The sequence below is a fragment of the Mobula birostris genome, chromosome 2, assembly GCF_030028105.1.
Source record: "Mobula birostris isolate sMobBir1 chromosome 2, sMobBir1.hap1, whole genome shotgun sequence".
NCBI classification, from domain to species: domain Eukaryota; kingdom Metazoa; phylum Chordata; class Chondrichthyes; order Myliobatiformes; family Myliobatidae; genus Mobula; species Mobula birostris.
In genome coordinates this window covers 84,613,626-84,627,475 of record NC_092371.1, presented here as the reverse complement: position 1 = coordinate 84,627,475, position 13,850 = coordinate 84,613,626, and the positions used below count along the sequence as shown (strand labels likewise).

The 13,850-nt window shown below is 43.7% G+C and overlaps 1 long non-coding RNA gene across 2 annotated transcripts; it reads left to right on the top strand.

Moving 5' to 3' along the window:
* The first annotated feature begins 57 nt into the window (after positions 1–57).
* On the top strand, positions 58–13,563 carry LOC140188194 (uncharacterized). 2 transcript variants are annotated; one of them, XR_011883236.1, is made up of 5 exons: positions 58–121; positions 3,632–3,891; positions 7,334–7,390; positions 11,423–11,505; positions 12,077–13,563. It is a non-coding gene; the product is annotated as an uncharacterized lncRNA (long non-coding RNA). The 2 variants fall into 2 exon arrangements; XR_011883232.1 differs by lacking the exon at positions 58–121 and adding an exon at positions 131–267.
* Positions 13,564–13,850: the final 287 nt, after the last annotated feature.

The window sequence follows — 13,850 nt, the reverse complement described above, 5'->3', positions numbered from 1 at the left end:
CCCGCCGATGGCTGCACACCAAATATGGGCAGAAAGGCGGGGCCCTCGCCTGGCGCCTTCGCCATTGGCCTGGGTCCGGGAGGTCGATAGCCGCGGGACTGTTTACGAGCCGAATTCTGAGGTAAAAGGCGGTGCCCTGTTTGGGTGAGGGAGCGCGTCCGGGTATTTTTTGCGTTTTTAAGGGGTACAGGGTTTTTTTTTATAGAATATGACGAATAAACAGGAATAGGATACTAGGATGGTCAAAGATGGGAGGGTGAAGTGCAGGTTTGTATATATATATATATGTGTGTGTGTGTGTGTGTGTGTGTGCGCGCGCGCACGGGAGATTGGGTGAAGGGATTTAGAATGTATGTCTAGTGCACATTCTGGAGCAAAGGGTGGCGGTAATGCACCATTAAACTGGATGCCAACCGCCGTAAAACAAGATACAGACAGACAGACAGGTGCCCTGTCTACCCATCTCAAATTAAATGGAGCCCCCGACACCGAGCCGTTTAGGTTTCGTTTGTAAAGAAGCGTGTTCGCCGTCGTAAAAGGAATTTGAGGTGCTGAACGGCCGCTGTAGTTAGTTAAATAATAACAGGGACCCCTGATGAACTAAATGTATTTTGCATCTGTTTTCACTGTGGAAGACACGAGCAGTGTGCCAGATGTTGAAGAGTGTAAGGGAAGAGAAGTGGGTGCAGATACTATTACAAGAGGGAAGGTGTTCAAAAAGCTGAAAGACCTGAAGGTACCTGGACAAGAGGAACTGCGCCCTAGGGCTCTGAAAGAGGCAGTGTTAGAGATAGTGATGATCTTTCGAAAATCATAGGACTCTGTCACGGTGCCAGAGGACAGGCAAATTGCAAATGTTACTCCACTCCTTAAGAAAGGAGGAAGGCAGCAGAAAAGAAGTTATAGACCTGTTAGCCTGACCTCAGTGGTTGAGAATATGTTAAAGTCAATTGGTAAGGACAAGGTAATGGAGTACTAGGTGACACAGGACAAGATAAGACAAAGTCAGCATGGTTTACTTCAGGGAAAATCCTACCTGACGAACCTGTTGGAGTTCTTTGAGGAGATTACAAGTAGAATAGATAAAGAGGATGCAGTGGATGTTGTATATTTGGACTTTAAGAAGGCCTTTGTCATGGTGCCACACATGAGGCTGCTTACCAAGTTAAGAGCCCATGGTATCACAGGAAAGTTACTAACATGGTTAGAGCATTGGCTGATTGGTAGGAGGCAGCGAACTGGAATAAAAGAATCCTTTTCTAGTTGCCAGTGACTAGTGGTGTTATGCAGGGGTTGGTGTTAGGACCACTTCTTTTTATGCTGTATATCAATGATTTAGATGATGTAATAGATGGCTTTATTGCCAAGTTTGCAGATGATACAAAGATAGGTGGAGGGGCAGGTAGTGTTGTGGAAACAGATAGGATGCAGTAGGGCTTAGACAGATTAGGAGAACAGGCAAGAGAGTGGTAGATGAATTGCAATGTTGGAAAATGCATGGTCATGCACTTTGGTAGAAGAAATAAAGACTATTTTCTAAATGGGGAGAAAATCCAAACAAATTGAGATGCAAAGGGACTTGGGTGTCCTTGTGCAGAACATCCTAAAGGTTAATTTGCAGGTTGAGTTGGTGGTGAGGGTGGCAAATGCAATGTTTGCATTCATTTCAAGAGGTCTAGAATACAAGAGCAAGGATGCGATGCTGAGGCTTTATAAGGCACTGCTGAGGCCTCACCTGGAGTATCATGAACAGTTTTAGGCTCCTCATCTTAAAAAAAAAAAAAAAAAATGTGCTGGCATTGGAGACTATTTAGAGGAAATTCACAAGGATGATTCTGGGAATGAAAGGGTTATCATACAAGTAGCACTTGATAGCTCTGGGCCTGTACTCACTAGAAGGATGAGGGGGGATCTCATTGAAACCTTTTGAATGCTGAAAGGCTTAGACAGAGTAGATGTGGAAAGGATATTTCCCATGATTGAGGAATCTAGGACAAGAGGGTACAGCCTCAGGATAGAGGGGCATCCATTTAAAACAAAGATGCGGAGAAATTCCTTTAATCCGAGGGTGGGTGGGGAATTTGTGGAATTTATTATCACAAATTGTCTTGATTGAACACGGCATCAAAGGTTACAGGTGGAAGGGTGGGGTGTGGGGGCGAAGGAGGGGGAGAAAAGTATCAGCCATGATTGAATGCAGAGCAGACTCGATGGGCATATGGCATAATTCTGACCTTGTGGTCTTGGTTGGAGGGGTTTTTACCTTTGTAAATGCCACCCCTCTCCCCTTCTCTGGGTTGGCTGGATAGAGTGGATGTGGAGAGGATGTTTCCTGCAGTGGATGAGTCTGGGGCCAGAGAGCACAGCCTCAGAATAAAACCATAAGACATGGAAGCAGAATTAGACCATTTGGCCCATTGAAACTACTCCCCCACTCCTACCTGTGCTATTATCCCTCTCAACTCCATTCTTCTGCCTTTTCCCTGTGTGACATTTGACTCCCTTACCAACAGAAACCTATCAACCATTGTTTTACATATACCCAATGATTTGGCCTCCACTATGACAATGAATTTGACAGATTCACCTCCCTCTGGTTAAAGAAATTCTCCATATCTCTGTTCTAAATGGGCGTTTCTCTATTCTGAGGCTGTGCTGTTTGGCCCTAGACTTATTCACTATAGGAAACATCCTCTCCACATCTACTGTATCCAATAGGTTTCAATAAGATCCTGACCCTCATTCTTCTGAATTCCAGTGAGTACAGGCCCAGAGCCATCAAATTCTTCTCATGGGTTAACCCATTTCATTCCTGGGATCGTTCTTGTGAACCTACTGTGGACCTTCTCCAATGCCAGCAGATCCTTTCTTAGATAATTTCCACTTTGAACATAGTTGCTCTCAGTTCATTGTAAGTCATGAATGCTTTCTTTGCAGGCCAGAGTGGCATCACTGTAGTGGCCATAGGGTTATCAGAAGGACTCTTTGGCCACGAATACGATGCGTCTCCTGTGATTCCACTTCACAAACTTCAATTAAAATAGTACTTTGTATATCCTTGGGATTTTCTGAAGAGGTTTACAAATGATGAATTAATTTATTTGCATTTGATAGGTGGCAAAGCCAGCATATATTGCCCATTCCTCCTTCCCTCTGAATCATAAAATGGTCACAATACAGATGGAGGTCATTTGGTTCTTTGAGTCTGTGCCTGCTCTTTGCCAAAGCAACTTAATGTTGACTGTTTACTCTTTTCTATCGATGCTGCCTGTCCTGCTTAGTCTTTCCAGCATTTTGTGTGTAAAGCTTACTGGTTCCACCTGTTTTCCCCTTGGCCTGTTTTCCATAGCTGTGCAATTTATTTCCTTCATTATGTACTTGACTCTTGAAGACTACCATGGACCTAACTTCTGTAGAACATTCTAAGTTCAAATGACATTTTTTTTGAAAAAGTGTTTCCTTATGTCACTCACAATTTCTTCCTGTTTACTAAAGGTCATAATGGGGTAAGTTGTGAGTCCATTTTAACACCTGACCCTCAGATCTGTTTTGTCATTCATTAAGGTCATAGCTGATTCAATTTTAGTTTTGTCACTGCTTTACAACCTTCTTTCCCTTCATTCGGTTGAAGATTAACCATCTATGGAGTTAACTCCGACGTGAAATCACTTCTGTACGGGGCAGTGTCTTGCAGGACAACAATCATTGGGAAAGTGCAGACCTTTATTGATAGCTGTCTGAGAAAAATCCTGCGGATCTGCCAGCTGGAAGTCATCGGCAACACCGATCTATGGCAGAGAACACACCAGCTAGCAGCGGAAGAAGAATTAAGGAAATGAAGATGGGATGGGTAAGATACCCGCTGCACAAACCAACTACCAACATCACCAGGCAAGTACTAAGGTGGAATCCCCAGAGAAAGCAGCAGAGAGGCCAGCCGAAGAAAGAAAAAATATAATAATAAATAAGTCAATTCCAGTATACATATATTGAATAGATTAAAATTTGTGCAAAAAAACCCAGAAATATATTTAAAAAGTGAGGTATTGTCCAAGGGTTCAATATCCATTTAGTAATTAGATGGCAGAAGGGAAGAAGCTTTTACTGAATCGCTGAGTGTGTGCCTTCAGGCTTCTGTACCTCCTACCTGATGGTAACAGTGAGAAAAGGGCATGCCCTGGATGCTGGAGGTCCTTAATGGTGGATGCTGCCTTTTGTGTCAGGCTTCACTGTGAAAGACACTACAGTATGCCAGAAGTTCAAGCGTTAGAGGACAAAAATTGAGTGTAGTTATTATTAGTAAGGTAGGGGTTCCTAACGTTTTTTTAATGCTATGGACCTGTACCATTAACCAAGGGGGTCCATGCACCCCAGGTTGGGAACCCCTGAACTACGGAGGAAGCTGAGAGGTCTGAAGATGGGTACGTGACCTGGACCAGTTGAACTATACCTCAGGGTTCTGAAAGAGGTAGTTGAGACTGTGGAGGCATTAGTAATCCTTCAAGAATCATTAGATTCTGAAATGGTTCTGGAGGACTGGCTCTCCACTCTTTAAGAAGGGAGAGAGTCAAAAAATAAAAGTAAACTGTGCTCCGTTCTGGTTCCCAACTTGGCCTTTTCTCCTTGGAGTGACGGAGGATGAGAGGTGACCTGATAGACGTGTATAAGATGATGAGAGGCACTGATTGTGTGGATAGTCAGAGGCTTTTTCCCAGGGCTGAAATGGCTAGCATGAGAGGGCACAGTTTTAAGGTTCTTAGAACTAGATACAGAGGAGATGTCAGGGGTAAGTTTTTTACACAGAGAGTGGTGAGTGCGTGGAATGGGCTGCTGGCGATGGTGGAGGCGGATACAATAGGGTCTTTTAAGAGACTCGTGGATAGGTACATGGAGCTTAGAAAAATAGGGGGCTATGGGTAACCCTAGGTAATTTCTCAGGTTAGGACATGTTCGGCACAGCATTGTGGGCTGAAGGGCCTGTATCATGCTGTAGGTTTTCTATGTTTCTATAAAATTATAGGCCTGACATCAGTAGTTGGGAAGATGTTGGAGTCGATTGTTAGGGATGAGGTTTCAGGGTACTTGGAGGCACATGGTAAAATAGGCTAGAGACAGCATGATTTCCTAAAGGGAAAATCTTGCCTGAATAAACTGTTGGAATTCTTTGGGGAAATAACAGGCAGACAAAAGAAAATCAGTGGATTTGTGTATTTGGAAATTTAGAAGGCCTTTGACAAGATACCACACATGAGGCTGCTTGGCAAAATGAGAGCCCCTGGTATTACAGGAACCAGACTAGCATGATACTAGAATATTGAATATTAATATTAAAGATACTAGAATATTGGCTAATTGGCAGGAGGCAAGGAAGGGGAATAAAAGGAGCCTTTTCTGATTGGCTGCCGGTGACTAGTGGTGTTCCACAGGCGTCAGTGTTGAGACCACTTCTTTTTGCATTGTATGTCAATGATTTGGATGATGGAATTAATGGCTTTGTGCACAGGCATGTGCACTATACAAAGATAGGTGAAGGGCAGGTAGCATTGAGGAAGCAGGAGGACTTAGACAGTTTAGGAGAATGGGCAAAGAAGTGGCAGATGGATTACAGTGTTGGGAAGTGTATGGTCATGCACTTTGGTAGGAGGAACAAAAACATAGACTATTTTCTAAATCAAAGGTTAATTTATTATCAGAACATTTATCCATATACAGTGCAACTTGAAATTTGTATTCTCCAAATAGCCATGAATACAAGAAAGAATATGAAAGTCATTTAGAGAGGAACATCAAACCCTCCCCCCATACAAAAAAGAATGGCATCCCGATTATCAACTCCTTTCCCCAGAAACCCTCTCCTCCACACAAAATGGAACAGGAACATCAACCCCACCCCTGAAAAAGAAACACTCTCCTGCACAACAGAACATCAACCCCCAAGCATCCTCACCTCCACAACAAAACAGAAAAGAAACGGGCAATGAAAAAACAGAATATAAAACAGTAAGTCTGAAATAATCCACAGACTGTAAACACAATATTCCTGGTGTGGAACCATGATACTATGCTCTGATATCACCAACATTCATCGAAAGAGAGCGACACCACATGAAGCAGAGAAGCCTACCCGCCTGCCACAGTGATAGGTTGCTCACAGAATCCTTCTCTGGCACCGATCACAAGGTAGGCAGTCAGCGCTGAAACTCTCCACATTTGCCTCGATGTTTCAATTTGCCCCGATGCTTTAATCAGCGATTAATGGCAAAATGGAGTCAAGCATCAGCTTGCACCCATCTTGAAATTTCTTCGCATTAACGCCCGTCTGAGTATGTGCTTGCTTCCCAGAAAATACTTGGAGACAGCAAAGTGCTATATCACTCAAATGATATCCAAACAGTATATTGCAGACTCCAACTCTTTTTAAACGGTCCCAGAAACACATCTGAGGTGAAAAACATTTGTAAAAGAAGTAAAAAGGATATTTTCATGAGCTATCTGGAAGATGTGGACCAAGGGAGTGTTGCATGCTGGCGCTATCTTGACCAGAACTGAAATGGGGAGAAAATTCAAGACTCTGAGGTTCAAAGGGATTTGTGAATCATCGAAGGATTCGCTAAAGGTTAACTTGCAGATTGAGTCAGTGGTAAGGAAGGCAAATGTAATGTTAACATTCATTTTGAGAGGACTAGAATATAAATGAGGCCGTAGTGCTGAGGCTTTATAAGACACTGGTGAGGCCTCACTTGGAGTTCGGGCCCCTAATCTAAGAAAGGATATGGTGACATGTGAGAGATTTCAAAGAGGATTCATGAAATTCATTCTGAAAGTGAAAGGGTTATCATATGGGGAGGGTTTGATAGCTCTGGGCCTGTACTGACTGCAACCTGCAAGAACGAAGGGGGATCTATCTCATTGAAGCCTGACGAATGTTGAAAGGCCTAGATAGAGAGGATATTTCCTATAGTGGGGGACATAGAACTAGAGGGCAAAACCTCAGCATAGAGGGATGTCCATTTAGAATGGAAATGAGAGGGAATTTCTTTAGCCAGAGGTTGGTGAACCTGTGGAATTCATTGCCACTGGTGGCTGTGGAGGCCAAGTAATTGGGTGTATTTAAGATGGTGGTTGATAGATTCTTGATAAGTCAGGGAGTGAAGGGTTATGGGTTGAAGGCAGGAGTTTGGGGTTGAAAAGGAAATGGATCTGCCGTGATCAAATGGCAAGTAAGACTCGATGAGCTGAGTGGCTTAATTCTACTCCTATGTCTTATGGTCTTATTTCTCAATCTATAAGCCCCAATAATTATGGAGCCAACCTGCACTATGTTCTTTCATAGGTCAGCCATTTTATACCTGGCATCAGCATAGTGAAATCATTTTGCACCTCTTCCATTGTAAGTATATCTTTGCCTTAAATATGCTGATTAAAACTAAATTCAAACATTCAAAGACTGTGTAATGTGATTTCCTGTACACATGTGTAAAGAAGAAAGAAATAATTGTTACTCTGGATCCAATGCAGCACAAAAAAACAGAAGAGGTAAAAAAACACAGTAATAATAAAAAAACAATAATTATAAATACATGAGTGAGTGAGGGCCTCCATCAGTCAGATTTGACCATGGACATTGTGTCCTAGCCGTCTAGATATGCAAAGCCTGGGCAGTATGATATGGAGAGCATGCTGTTTTCCAGGTAGCAAGCTCCCCCTCTCCAGGCATCTGATGAACCTAAAGAAATGGCAGAGGCCAATACAGTTTGGTACCAGCAGCATCGCAGGAGTTGCCAGTCAGCATTGAACTGCCTTAGGGACCAGCTCTGGATTTTTCCCTCAGGGTTTACTCCTGAAGCCTTCCTCATGAGTAGGTATAGCCACAAAGCAGCAGAGGTTTGAGATCAGAGTTTTCCTCCTGGATGAGCTGCCAGCCACAGCTGAGGAGCTCCATCTGCCCAAAGCGACTGGTTTTAAGGTGCCAGTAACCAAACTTTTCCCCCATTCCTGTCAGTAGAAACAGTTCTGCCGGGCTTAGTAGCTAAGCCACACATGAAGTCCAGGAGCTGGACTTGGTTGTCAGAGGCTACTTGAGCTGCACACCAACGGGAGCATTTAATAGGTAGTGGGAGCTTGTCCCCATTACTACCCCCAGGTATAACAACATTAAGTTAGTTTATATGCATTGATTGTATGTCCTTAAGGTGGTGTTAGGCTGTACATAAAGTGACTGACAGGAAATGATAAAGTAGCAGTGGTAGAGGAGTGGAGGGGTGGTTTAGTGAGTGGAGGTGTTGATCAGCCTCACTGCTGGGAAAAAGTAACTGTATTTAAGTCTGGTGGTCCTGACCTGGATTTACATAGCCTCCTCCCTGATGGTAGTGGGACAAACTGAGGAGTAGGAATTTGTTCACCAAGGTCTTTGGGAGAATAGTGTTGAAAGCTGAGTAGAAATCCAGAAAAGGCATTTAGACATAAACTACAGAATTGGAGGTGTGATTCAACAGTGTCATGCAAATTACATCAGAACTTCACTACTTTTTTATAATTCCTGCTCCTGGCATTGAAGGCCAATTTTTCATTGACCTTATTAATTGCATTGCTACATTTACACACCAGACATTTGTGTTTCATACACTTAGACACTCAGATCTTTCTGTTCTGCTGTATTTCATAGTCCTATTCCATTTAAAATGTCCCACATTATAATGCATGGATAGGGGATTGGCTAACTTACAGAAAATGGGACAGATGAGTTATTTTTGGATTGGTTGTTGGAACTGGTGGGGTGCCACAGCAATTAGTGCCAGGGTTCAATTATTTACAATCTATATTAATGACAAGGATGAAGGGATGGTGTACCAGAGCCAAATTTGCTGATGATACAGATTCACACATTTTATTCCATCTGTCAGAAAATGTTGGAATAGCTCATCAGATCAGGAAGCATCTATGGAGGGGAATAAACAGTTGATATTTTGGGCCAAGACCCTTCATCAGATTTGGAAAGGAAGGGGACAGAAGCCAGAATAAAAAGGTGGAAAGAGGGAGGAGTACAAGCTGGCAGGTGATAGATGAGACCAGATGAGGAGGAAGGTGTGTGGGTGAGGAAAGGGGGTTGAAATAAGCTGGGAGGGGATAGGTGGAACAGGTAAAGGACTGAATAGAGGAAATCTGTTAGGAGAGGAGAGTGGTCCATAGAAGAATTAGAAAAAGGAGGAAACTAGAGGGAGGTAGTGGGCAGGTGATGGGAAGAGAGGGGTGAGAGGGAATCAGAATGGAGAAAGAGAAGGAGGGAAGGGGAGAAGTTACCAGAAGCTGGAGAAGTTGATGGTCATGCCATTAGGTTGGAGACTACAAGGCAGAATATGAAGTGTTGTTCCTCCAACCTTAGATTAGAGTCATCATGACAGTAGAGGAGGCCTGGGACAGACATGTCAGAATGGGAATGGGAAGTTGAAGTGAAATGGCCACCTGGAGATCCTGCCTTTTTTAAAAAAATAATCTCTCCTCCCCCACCCACCCACCCACCCACCTCCTCACCTTGTCTGATCTATCGCCAGCCAGTTTGTGCTCCTTCCCCTCCCTCCATGATTTGAAAGCATATCCAGCTATATAGTATTCTGTGTCCCTAAGAAGACAAAATTACTACAGATTGTTCCAGCTTGTTATTTAATAACTCTGATTGGGCAGCATATATTGAAAGGTTTATGATTCAAGATTGTTTAATGAGATTTCCAGTACACAAGTGTAAAGGAGAATGAAATTGGGTAATCACATGATTGGATTTCATTGTAATGCCCCTTGTAGTTACAAAGCTGCATGCAATTTAGACTCAGTCCTGAAGAATGTAAACAAATAAATTTTAGAAGGTGATTTAAGTACTTTCTCACACAATGTCTTTAAAGGGAAAGGATAATAGATGAAAGAGCCTCCAGACCAGGGGTTCCCAACCTGGGATCCACAGATCCCTTGGTTAATGGTAAGGGTCCATGGCATAAAAAAGTGGGAACCCCTGCTCCCCACAATTGAGGCCATCTTCAAATGGTGGTGCTTCAGCAAGGTGGCATCCATCATTAAGGATCCCACCACCTGCAACATGCCCTCTTCTCATCGCTACCATCAGGGAGGAGGTTCAGGAGCCTTAAGACACACACTCAATACTTTAGGAACAGCTTCTTCCCCTCTGCCATCAGATTTTTGAATGGTCCATGAACACTATTTCAGTATGTAGCTCTCTTTTTGCACTACTTACTTATTTTTCATATTTCTTATTGTAACATAAGTAATTCCTTCTTTCACTGTACTGCTGAATCAATACAGCAAAATTTCATGACCTATGTCAGTGAAAATAAACCTGGTTCTGATTCCAGTTTGTATTTAATGCTGAGTGTTGTCTTCCAGTACCTGTAATCACTGAAGACTAGCACAAGGTGGTGCAGCTAAACCACAAATATCCTATCAGTCAACTTGATATTGTTGCATGAGATTAGAAAAGCCACAATTTGGACAACCCTACAACAGTAATTATGCTTGTGTGCGGTTTACTTATATTGACAGATTTATTCATTTAGGTATAGAGTGGTTAAAGAATCTTTGAAAGACACAAGAGGCATCAGCAGCATGGGCAGAGAGCAGGAAAATGATATTGAGATGGAGCAGGGGTTCCCAGCTTTTTTTATGCCATGGACCCTTCCATTAACTGAGAGGTCCATGGACCCCAGGTTGGGAACCCCTGACATAGAGGATCAGCCATGATTGTTTGCCTATTGCCATTGACAGAATAGGCTCTGAGATGGTAGACATATTACTGCTACTCAGATGTATGTTTCAATTATTCAGATTTATTTGTTACATGTACATCGAAACATACAGTAAAATGTGTTGTTTGTGTTAGCAACCAACACTCCTAAGGATGTGCTGGGGGCAGCCTGAAGCTGTTGCCACGCATTCCAGTGCCAGCATAGCAAGCTCACAATGCATGGCAGAACAACACAGAACACAACAAACAGCAAGACAACAACAGCAAAATAAGCCCCTTTCCTCCCTCCAACATGCACATGGGACAGACAGTCCTCCAACTCCCAGTCAGGCTTCTGGGCCTCCAGTCTCCAGGCTTCAGCTTCCCAACTTTCGACTGACTCCTGGACTAGCTGGTAATAGGTCCTCAAATTCCAGGCTCGAAAAGGTAGTATTCTACCTTGTATTAAGAACTGGGGCCTGAATATTTGTGGGGATGTCATGTGGTTTTATTGCTTTCCTGTTGATAAAGCAGAAATGGATGGACCCTCAGGTAAAGGATTTCTTAGATTATACACTGAATGGCCCTCTTACTCCCACAGACTTATCAGGCATTTTCTACCTTGCATTAAGAATTGGGACCAGAATATCTATGAGGTTGTCATGTGGTCTTCTTGCTTTCCTGTTGTTGAAGGGGAAACTGATCGAATCCTTGGGCAAGGAGTTTCTTAGATATTCCACAGAATGGCTCTGTCACTCCTCACACAGAATTTTCAGGTGAGACTTTTAAACCAAAAATCTCTATTGACGGAACAAAGAACAAGCTACTGGGAAGTCAATGGGTCAGGCAGCATCTGTGGAGTGCAAAGGTAGTAATCTCAAGATTACTGCCTGTACCATGTGACAGTGAGTATAGGAATAGAATGAGGTGGAGGATAAATGCATGGCTGAGGAATTGGAGCAGGGGGCAGGGATTTAGATTTCTGGATCACTGGGACCTCTTTTGGGGCAGGTGTGACCTGTACAAAAAGGACGGGTTCCACTTGAATCCTAGGGGGACAAATATCCTGGCGGGGAGGTTTGCTAAGGCTACTGGGGAGAGTTTAAACTAGAATTGTTGAAGAGGTCAAGGTAGCCAGGGTAAGATCATTCTTGATGCGTCGAGACTCAAAAGACCCTGTCATCAAGAATACCCAGCCAGATGTGAGATCAGGCAGTAAGTGGTCAGCCCATGTAGCAGTTGATGAGGCAGAGTCTAGATTGAAGCACAAGGAGACGGTTGGGGCTACCCAGCTAGGCTGCCAGGGACTTGGATGGACAACTCACAAGTGGTGGTCATCTTCTACAGATAAGGAGCACCGTGAGCTTGTAACGCAAGAAATACGAGAGGTAGAAGAGGAGAAGAGGTTAGCTAAAACAGCTGGCCTGGCCAAACAAGGGGCTTGGACCTGGTGGGAAAATGTTGAACAACGACATCTATCTTGGAATGTTCTGTGGCAGATGGAACCGCTCCACATTTCTTTTCTGTGCAGAGCGGCGTATGACCTGCTCCCAACATCTGCCAACCTCAGCACCTGGAATGAAGAGAAGACAGACAGGTGTGCTGCTTGTGGCAAGAAAGGAACACTTCAACATATTTTGAGTGCATGCAGAGTCAATCTTTACAGCAGCATGTCAACTTGGAGATATAACAATGTTCTCAAAGTTGTAACAGAAGCAGTTGAGCTGAGAGTACTGCAGCACAAATTATCTCATGCCCCATGCTGCACAGAACATTGCATATCATTTGTGAAAGAAGGCTCCAAATCAGGGGTGTACAGCACAAGCCCACAATCAAGCATACTTTCTTCAGCCAATGATTGGTGTGTCAAGGCCGATCTGGATGGGAAAGGCAGTTTCCCAAAGCAAATAGCTTTCACCACATTGCATCCAGATATAATCATATGGTCTAACACCAGTAGAGAAGTGGTTATTGGTGAACTCACAGTCCCCTGGGAAGACAACATCGATGAAGCCCGTGAGCGCAAGTTAACCAAGTATGCAGAATTATGATCAGAGTACAGAGACAGAGGGTGGAAGGCCTCATGCTATCCATTGGAAGTAGGTTGCTGTGGCTTTATTGCGTTCACTTTCCAGAAGTGGCTGCGTGACCTTGGCTTCACTAGAAGAGAGATTAAGTCAAGCAGCAGGGCTCTAGCTGAGGCAGCAAAGACAGGATCAGCATGGGTGTGGACCAAGTTTGTCCAGAGGGGCAGATAGTCGGACAGTGTATCCATTTTCTGCAAACCCTTCAGTAGTTGCATAGACACCTGAATAGACTGTCTGTTGGATGGAAGTGACCAACAACTCTGATAGAGGCAAATGCGAAGTTTTTAAGCTCACCAGTGGGAGGTGGTGCTTTAGCACTGCTGGCCCACCACCTCGAGGGAGTCTTGATCATAAGCGGGCCGAAACTCCTGAAGACAGGTGGCAGATCAAATGATGATCCCACTGGTGATAGTACTGGACAGTTAACATCTTAGTCCAAGTATATTTTCAATTTGGGGTGTGGGAACCGAACTGAAGAGACTGGGGAAGAGGTGGTTGGCTCACAAATAGAGAAAGCTTGGAGACAGTGTGTGAGGGAGGATAGGCAGGTGATAGAAAAGGGACGCGCTCAGAAGGATGGTTTGAGATGTGCCTATTTTAACGCAAGGAGTATTGAGAACAAAAAGGATGAGCTTAGAGCGTGGATCAGTACTTAGAGCTATGATGTGGTGGCCATTACAGAGACTTGGATGGCTCAGGGACAGGAATGGTTACTTCAAGTGCTGGGTTTTAGACGTTTCAGAAAAGACAGGGAGGGAGGCGAAAGAGGTGGGGACGTGGCACAGTTGATTCAGATTTCTGTCCCTCACAGGCTGCAGGAACAGTAACTTAATCATTATTCTATCAAACCACTATGTCATAAATTGCATTTTGTTATATCTTAAAAATCACCGGTCAGTAATCAGATACTGGAATTCTGGCTAATGTTCCTCTCTGAAGCCCAAGTAGCAAATACTTGGGCATCAGAGAGCAATAATTAACAGAGCAGAGACTGATCATTGCTTTTAGTCCAACCCCCTGAGCTATAATACTCA